Consider the following 9,766-nt stretch of genomic DNA (forward strand, 5'->3'; position numbering starts at 1 on the left):
GGAAATGGTATTTCACTTAATGCACCTGAATTTTAGGGTTAGTAGATCTCAAATTTTGTTCTGTTTAGTTTAGTTTTTCTCAGCAAACCTACCTTTATAGTGAGCTGTAGAGATCAAAACAAAAAGTCATTTGCTGTGTACTGTAGGATAATATAATGTTTTGCAATGTATTTTACTCTAGTTTTACAAGAGTAATAGCAATTAATGTTCACTAGAAATCATGATAGAGTCCAGTTTTAATGTTGTATTAGAATGAATTTTGAATGTGTTGAAATCTCACCTTTGTGTTTTATAGCTCCAGATTTGTTACAAATCATCTCTCTCAGTTCTAAGGTTTGTTTTTGAGAACGTCCTGAATAGGAATTATTTTGAAGTATTGACCATAGCAGCTAAACCATTAGATAAACAAGATGCTGGTCCTGAACTCCAGGTGAGTTGTGAGACAATGCAATCAGCTTCTGAATCTGGACAGCAATGCTGTGGATTCAAATCTTATTGAGATTTCTAGCCTTTAAAATGTGGAAGAGTATCAATTAAACAATGCAAGTGAGTGTAAGAATCCTGGGACTGAATTTTCCCAGTTTTGTGGAGATAGGTTTGGAAGATGCTGGAAAGTACTGGGGCACCCTGTGGCAACTGAAACTGTTTACTTTCAGACAAATTTTCAGAGGTGCACTGCCAGGGGTGTCGTGGAGCTGGACAGGCAATGAAGCCAATTAAAGCCCCATTCAAGGGCCCTTTTGTGCTAGGATTACAACTTTCCTGGTATTTCACCAGCACCTTGTTTGTGTTGGGATGCTTGCATTGCTGCAGAGGTGGCCTCCCATTGAGAAGTCATGCTGATTGAAGTAATTGGTAGCATCAGAATCACAGTATAAGCAGAAGCTCGGGAGTGACCACAGACTTTGGAGAGATTAACCCTGCATGCTGAGATCTTTCAGATTACAGTACTCCATCATCTTACTCACCACTGAAGTACAGTCCCTGGGTCTCCCTCTTCACCAACAGTGCTCATCTGTCAGGATGGGGCTGCCATCTGGACATAGTTGTGGACTGTCCTTTCGGGCCACCCACTTTTCTAATGTATCGGGCAACCCTGAATGGATGGTTAAAAAGAGATAGTCTAATAGGAGCTGGCTAATGTAAAGTTACTCTGGTGAGCATGCTAAGGCTATATGTAGACTTGGGGTCCACGTCTCGTTCTGACACTCTGGGGAGTATTAAGCCACTGATGTCTGAAGACTAATTTTACAGCACCCTAATAGATTTCTGAACTTCATTATAGTTGATATTTGTTACAAAGGAAAAAGATATATCAAGACCTTTGAAAATAATCAGGTTAATCTATATCATAAAGTAATGAGAACATTAGGCAAAAACTTGATTACTCAAATTCCACCAAAAAGGTAATCACTTTGTTACAATCTGGGATTTGAATATTTCCTGTCAAAAAATAGATGCATCCAAGTGCTCCAGACTTACAATATTGAGATAAAATGCACAACAGCCTGAGGTTGCATTCATGATTAAGCCCTATTGGCACTATGTTGCACACACACAATCTCTCCATGACCACCCAATGAATAATACCTCCTCCCACTCACAATGCAAAGCAAAATGTAGATTAGATTAGATTACTTATAATGTGGAAACAGGCCCTTCAGCCCAACAAATCCACACCGATCCGCCACCCACCCATTCCCTTACATTTACCCCGTCACCTAACACGACGGGCAATTTAGCATGGCCAATTCACCAGACCTGCACATCTTTGGAATGTGGGAGGAAACCAGAGCACCCGGAGGAAACCCACACAGACACGGGGAGAATGTGCAAACTCCAAACAGTCAGTCACCCGAGGCGGGAATTGAACCCGGGTCTCTGGCGCTGTGAGGCAGCAGTGCTCACTACTGTGCCACCATGCCGCCCACATAAACCTACCAGACCATCGGGACTGCTGTCTCAGTAGAGAGAAGCATGACTGGTTGTGATTTAACCTGAGTGCCACCAGAACCCAGGCAAGGGAAGAGGTTGAGGAGAGTCCTTCGTGGTAATTTCAAACCAGTAATGAGAATTGAACTCATGCTTTCATATTACACTGTTCTGTAAACCAGTGACTCAGCCAACTGAGCTAATCCAGTTGCCTTAAATGTACACAAGGCAGCATTCATTCTGTGAAGTCAAAGCAGCAAAGCTAAAATGCGCAGCAAGTCTATTGACTGGTAAGGAGGCAAATGTCTGGTAAACCAGAGCAGCACGTGTTTATCCTTTTAGAGATTCTAAGTGCTGAATGTTCTATGACATAACCTGCCCCATGAACCTTTTATGCTTCCACTTTGCAGGAATTACTTGAGATACAAATAAAACTGATTTTGGTCTCAGTAGCAAGTAAACCCCACAAAGCAAGCCCATAAGGAGGTAACAAAAAGCCAGAGTTACTTATAGGTCAGGCAGCACTTGGGAGAAATAAATGGTTAGTGGGCTGTAATTATCAGGATCCCAAAGTCAAGCTCAATTCGAGGACAAGTAACCAGAAGTGGTGGTGGCAGCACTTTGTTTGCCATCTTATTAGGTAGAGGCAGCCAGTTAAGAAACAGCCTCTTGAGATTAAGGATGGAGGGTGAACCAGGGAATTTTCAAGCACAGTAGGAAGGCCTGCAACAATCTCTGGCCAAAGGTGGGTGCTTTTAGCACACTTGCCTTCATTGCTCAGACCTTTGAGAAGAGGGTCAGAAGTCACATGACACCAGGTTATAGTCCAACAGGTTTATTTGAAATCACAAACTTTCCGAGCAAAGCCCCTTCTTCACCTGACAAAGTGGCTATGCTGCAAAAGCTTGTGATTTCAAATAAACCTATTGGCTATAACTGGTGTTGTGTGACGTCTGATTACATCCACCCCAGTCAACATCAGCACCAGCACCATCACATCATGGCATTGAGTATAGGAGATGGGATGTCATTTTGAGGTTATACAGAACATTGGTGAGATCTATTTTGGAGTACTGTGTCCACTTCTAGCCATCCTGTTATAGGAAGGATATTAAGCTAGAGAAGGTTCAGAAGAGATTTACCAGGATGTTGCCAGGAATGGAAGGTGTGAGTTATAAAAGGCTGGATAGGCTGGGACTCTTTACTGGTGCATAGGGGTTAAGATGTGACCTTATAGAGGTTTATAAAATCATGAGGGATATAAATAAGGTGAATGTCTTTTCCCTAGAATGGGGGAATTTCGTGATTATGGGGTATATATTTAAGGTGAAAGGAGAGCGATTTGAAAAAGATGTGAGGGGCACGTTTTCTTTACACTGAGGGTAGGTTGTATGTGAAATGAACTTTGAGGAAGTGGTGGATGCGGGCACAGTTACGTTTACATAAGTACATGAATAGGAAAGATTTGGAAGGAGATGGGCCAAGAGCAGACAAGTGGGACTAGTTTAGGTTGGGATTATGTTCGGCATGTACTCGTTGGACCGAAGGATCTGTTTCTGTGCTGTATACTTCTATGTAACTGTAAATAGATGAATGTGAGGGCATGTCTAAGATAAAGTGCCCAAAATTAAGTATTGCTGCAACTGCCAGACCATCAATATAGATGGGTAATGTAAAGGAGGATTCCAGCAGTGACACCATGTAGAGAATTAATTGAACTTAACTAGTTACCAGTTGCTGCCAGTAAGGAAGCTGGTGCCAATCAGACCCACCTCTTGTAAGATCACTTGAAGGTGTTTTGACATTCAGAATAGCCTTTAAAAGGGACAGAATATTGTTGGCACATAATTGGTGTTTCATTCATGTGAAAAATACACAGTCATAATACATCACTGGTGGCCCATTCTGACATATCCAAGTTTGTGACTGCTGTAATGTGTTGCAAAATTCGATAAGATATTAATGAGATGATATTGATTGATTACATATTGCTATGATTTTGGATTCAATAAGACAGTGATGAAACAGCAAATTCAGAGTTTTTCATTACTAAATGTTAAAATTGAAATTGATAAGTTTGATAACAATGGGTTACGGGTCAAATGACCAAAGTGGCCAGATGGAGTGATTTAAACCACGGCTGTTTTGTAGTTTAAATGGCAACCCCCAAGGGGATTAAGTGGACTATTTTTTGTTATTGTTATTTCTGGGATTGTGATAACTCCTCCTTCTGAAAGAGAAGGTATTTTTCATCAAAATGGGGTAGCTAACTGTAGGTAATGACTATATCTAGTTTTGAGTACTGCTGTAGAGTACAGAGCAAAGCTTTACAAGCAAAGCTTTACAACAAAAAGGTTTATTCTCATGGTTTTTTACTTCCACTGCATAAAATTTTTAAGAACTGAAAAATTTTATAAAATTTTATTAATGGAAATTTATATTAAGAATCTAATGAAATTGAATGTTTTTGCTTTTATAAAATTAACAAACATTCTATTTCAAACTCATGGTTGACCAATTAACCATGAAAGTTGGCATATTTGGAAATTTGTGAACTATTTGTTGTTGCTGAAGGCATTTATTATTTCATTTTCAATTAGATATATAGTATATATAAATGCAGTCAAGATGAAAATGTTTTAAGAGAGTAATATATATAATATTGCATTTATATTATTGCTTCTTGGACCTTAAATGGTTATGTTTTTTGTTTCATAACATTTTCATAGAGGAAACCCATTTCGACCCATTGTGCTTCATGCCATTTCTAGCTCTATGATTTGATTTTATTTTCTTGCTTTCTTCCTGTATTCATTATTTTTCCACTTGTGTCACTTAAATGTGACTGGCTTAGCTTCAATGACATTTAGCTGATACATTCCACATTCTAACAATTCTATATTTTAAAAAATGCTAACCTTTCTCTTTTTGCTTTTCTTGTAAATCCTGATTTATGCCTCCAAATTCACAAACCAATGGAAATGTTCCTTCTTTGGCTATGATCTCAAATGCTTCCAAAATTTTAAACACTTCTGTGGGATCCCCTTTTCCTCAACCTTGCGTGTTCCTGTGGTGTTGTGCTAGTTTTTCAAAAGCCTCACTATAGCTATACATTCATAATATTATTTTTAGTGTATTTTGCCCTATTTTTCATGGTTCCACAACCATTTCCAGATCACACAATACAAACTCTACATGAGACCCCAACTACAAGCTAATCAGTACTTTAATTACCAGCTCCATGTCCAGTACTTCAAGGTATGAAGTTAGAGGTGTAGATTTTTTTTAACAGCAATGTAAAGCACAATCTCCATTGTGATGAAAATGCTGCGTGAGATCAAGAATCTCAAGTACTGCCCCAGATCCCAGTACTACTCTATGTAATAAGTGCAGATGGGGACAGCCTGTAGATTGCACATGTGGAGTTCCCGGATTCAGTTGGCTATTTTAAATAATCAGCTAGTTCAAGGAAGTCGAATATTTTAATCCCTAGAGCATGGAACTTGGAGTGTGGCGTTTATACCAGATAAGGACAGGTCTGCTCTCAACACATTTATTCGGGGTAGCCAGGATATTCTGTCAAAAAGGTGACGTGCACTTTTGGATCTGGACCTGGGACACCTTTGGCAAGGTAAGTTACCCTAGGAGGGAAGGCAGCCCTTGGGAGCAGTAAAGCACATTTTCAGAGAGATGAGGCATCACTGGCAATCATTTATTGCCCTTGAGAAAGCATTTGTGATCTCCTTTCTTGAATCTTAATGCTGCTAGGAAGGGAGTTCCAGGATTTTGACCCAACAACATTGAAGGAACCGCAAAATAGTTCCAGGTTGTGATGGTGTGTGACCTTGAGGGGAAGTTGTAGATGGTAGTGTTCGCATGTATGTGCCCCATATCCTTCTAGGTGGTAGAGGTTGCAGGTTCAGAAAGTGCAGACATAGGAGCTTTAGTGAGTTACTGCAGTGCTTCTAGTAGACAGTACACATGCATCCATAAAGGCAAGTGGAAAGTATACCATCAAACTCCTGACTTATAGACAATGGGGGATATGCATTGGTAGCTAAGAGATTAGTTATGCATCACAGAATTCCTAATCTCTGATTTATTCTTGTAGCTACAATATTTATATGGTCCCAGTTCAGTTTCTGGTAATGTTGACCAACAGACTGTTGATACTGGGGTTTCAGCAATGGTAATGCCCTTGAACATCATGGGGAGATGGTTAGATTCTCTCATTGAAGATGGTCATTGTCTGGCACTTGTGAGGTACAAAGGCTAAGCCTGATGTCCAGGTTATACTACATACGGAGACAAATGGCATCGGCATCTGGTTCACTAATATCCTTACCTAGTCTGACCTATATGTGACTCAGACCCAAAGCAATGTGGTTGAGTCGCAAATTCTTTCTGGGCAATTAGGGATGTGTAATAAATGCTGGCCTAACCTGCAATGCCCTCATCCCAGGAATACATTTTTTTAAAAGTATCTGAGGAGTCATAAACTGCGCTGAATTTTGTGCAAATATCATTCCCACATCTGACCTTAAGATGGAAGGAAGATCAATGTTGAAGCAACGAAAATGGTTGCATTTAGAACATTACCTAGGGAATTCCTGCAGTGATGAGCCAGAACTATGATTTGAACTGCCAAAGCTGTCAACGAACAACAACCACAACCATCTTCAAACATGCTTGGTGTGACCCAATCAAGTGGAGAGTTTTTCTCCTGAGACCCATTGACTCCAATTTTGATAGGCTCCTTGATGCCATACTCAGTCAAATGCTGTCTTGATGTCAAAGGCAGTCGCTCTCACTTCACCTCTTAGAGTTTAGCTCTTTTGCCCATATTTCGGCCAATCCTGTAATTAGGTCATGAGCTGAGTGGCTCTGATGAAACCAAACTGAGCATCAGTGAGCCTGTTATTACTGGACAGGTGCACTTAATAGCACTTTTGACAGTACCTTCCCTGGTAACTGGAATGGTGATTTGAACTGCCAAAGCCTTCAATGAATGGTTCACAAAAATGGGTTGTGTTTTAAGAAAGTGCATTTCAGCATTCCTTTTGACATAAGCTATCATGAAATTTGTGCTGCATGACTGATTTCCCAGACTATCACTTTCACAATGGAGTATCTATCAAGGGAGTATCTTGATAGACAGTTCCACGTATTTATATGATGAATAATGTTTCATGAGAGAATTTTAATGCATTGAACATTTTTGTATCACAAAGAGCATTCGCCACTAATGTTACAGTGTGTCCAGGTACAGTACGTCATGTTGGTGGGGTGGAGGGGGGGGGGGGGGGGGGGGGTGGGGGAAGGTTGGTGGATATGAATTGGCATGGGGCTATTAAGGGGTGTAGGGATTATTGGGGGCATAGGGTGTCTGTTGAACCTTGGGAGATGGGTTCTTGGGCATTGAGTGTCATGAGGTATTAGAGGCCATGGAGGGAGGGGATGGGTAGATGGGCAATGGTTGACATCGGAGTTTAGAGGAACAATAGGTTTAGGCACAGGGTCATAAGTTGGCAGAGGTCACAAGTTGGCAGAGGTCATAAGGGTGCATGGAGATGAACACAGGGTATGGAGAGTGAAGAGATAAGAGCAGGATCGATGTTATATGTTTTAAGTTTTATTTTTAAACTTTGAACACAGTGCTAGAACCCCAGTGCAGGCTCCTATCTAGCCTGCCTCAAACTGGCAGCTTTTCCCCCTTTTGTTTAGTCACCCAACCCAACTCCCAATCTAGCCCACCCTGAAATGAAAAATGAGAATTGACTATAGCTATTTTACAGGTCAGGTTTGTGGAGCAGGGAATATCTCCTGCTCTGCATGCCTGAGCCAGTAACTAAAGTCAGGGCCTGACTGTAGGTATGTAAAGTCAGAACAAATTTTGCTATTAAAGGGCTTAGATTAAAGACACAATGATAAATTAGTAGAAGACAATAGTTAACACCCTGTTTTTTTGGTGCCTCATTATATAAAAGCCGTTAACATAATAATCTCCCATCTAGCTTCATCGGGGTTGAGGAACTATAGTTAAGTGAAGAAACTTGAGATACGAGGACTATTTTCACTAGCCCAGAAAGTTAACAGAAAGCATTTTGTCGAATGGTATTGAGATTTTGTTTTAATTATATGGTAGCTCTGAAGGCTTCTTACTTTCACAAAAAGCACTATGAATAAATTTTTTTTATTCCTGTTTTTTAAACAAACATATTTGCTGAACACGAACTTTCACAGCATTGTTGATTTTTTTTTTGCCATACTCAGATGGTGATTACTGTTGCTTACTTCCTATTATTTTACTAACTGCTTTCTGATGTGGCAAAAATATTCAAAATGCGTGTTCCGTTTTAGCACTTTTTTGCACCCATCCTTCCTTTATATCTTTAATATAGGCTCAACACTACACCAAGTACAGAAATTAACAAGAAAAAACAGTTTATTTTCACTTGCCCTCAGAACAGTTTGTTTGAGTGTGTACATTAATTATTTTACTGATGATTTATAGCAGATTTATGAAGAACCTTGTTATTCACATTCATATTTAAAAATTATGATACAGTCTGAAGACCACCAGGTATGTAAATCTAAGAAATACAGGCCACATATCTCATCCTGCACACATTGAAAACAATCTTTCTGCAGTTGTCTTAGTCTGGATTTCAGTCTGTTTTTACATAACTTTGGCACTTTGTTACCAGAAAGAAATCAGTTCATTGAGAAATGGTAACCATTGAATATTGCACTATGTATAATGATGTAATTACTGTTCATAATGTATAGAATTTACTGATGTGCTGTTTACTTTGTCACTATAGATTTTACATAAACAGAGATTAGTTATATTTCTTCCTATACTTGAATGCTGATTTTGTAGTGGATTTTAATAAATTGGTTTAGAAAATTGATCTTTGTTCCATGAGGTTATTTGCATTAAATCATTATTTATGTCAGTTTCATTTATTTTAAAAGTGTTCTTAAAGTGTCTCAGTTGGCACTTCATTAGTTCAGTTAGGTTTTACATGTCAAAATTTGGCCACAAACAAGGGAACAATGGATTTTGTGGCACAGGTTTGAGAAAATGAAGAGAACCGACATCTAGCTCGTAACCTGTCATCTTTCTGCCTGTTTGGATTTCCTGAGATGGATGCCAATGAGATCAGCAACATCTATGGGTGAAATTAGGAAGCCAATTAGGAAGCCACTAAGAGCCATTTGACCAGTGCAATGGCTCTTTTTCCAATGGCACTTACATTTCTCAATGTCTCAGAAACTCAATAAGAAAAAGCAGTATGCACAGCAGGCAGTCACTGAGGGCTCAATCTGGCATTATTACAGCACTATAAAGCAGAAAGCATTCAGTGAGCCAACCATAGCGTAAGGATACTGTTGATGTGGTCAATTATTGATGCAGGAACTCCGAATAGTTTGCAGGATGATAAACCTGGCACCATCCCATAGAGGCCAGCCTTCTCCCCTCTTCCTTGGTCACCCAGTTCAACTTCCAATCCAGTTCACTCCTCACATTGGTTCCATCTGCTCTGAGAAGAGTACCTCCCTCTATATCCTCACAGCTTTCATCTGATCTCTAGTGACAGGTCTGTGAACCATGGGGCTGCCCTTCCCCTTTGCTGTACATCTTCCTTCATCTGTTGCTTCGGTAAAGTTGCTGTCCTCAACACAGTTCTGTACTGTACGTGCTCCAAGTATCTATTTAAGCAGTCTTTCTGATTTGGGCTCTGACCGCTCTTCCCATCCACTGCACCCCAATTGCATGCCAATACTGAATGTGCTCTTTTAATTAGCTCGGCACAACAGAATTCTGCAG

This window comes from Chiloscyllium plagiosum, chromosome 22, assembly GCF_004010195.1.
Source record: "Chiloscyllium plagiosum isolate BGI_BamShark_2017 chromosome 22, ASM401019v2, whole genome shotgun sequence".
NCBI classification, from domain to species: Eukaryota; Metazoa; Chordata; class Chondrichthyes; order Orectolobiformes; family Hemiscylliidae; genus Chiloscyllium; species Chiloscyllium plagiosum.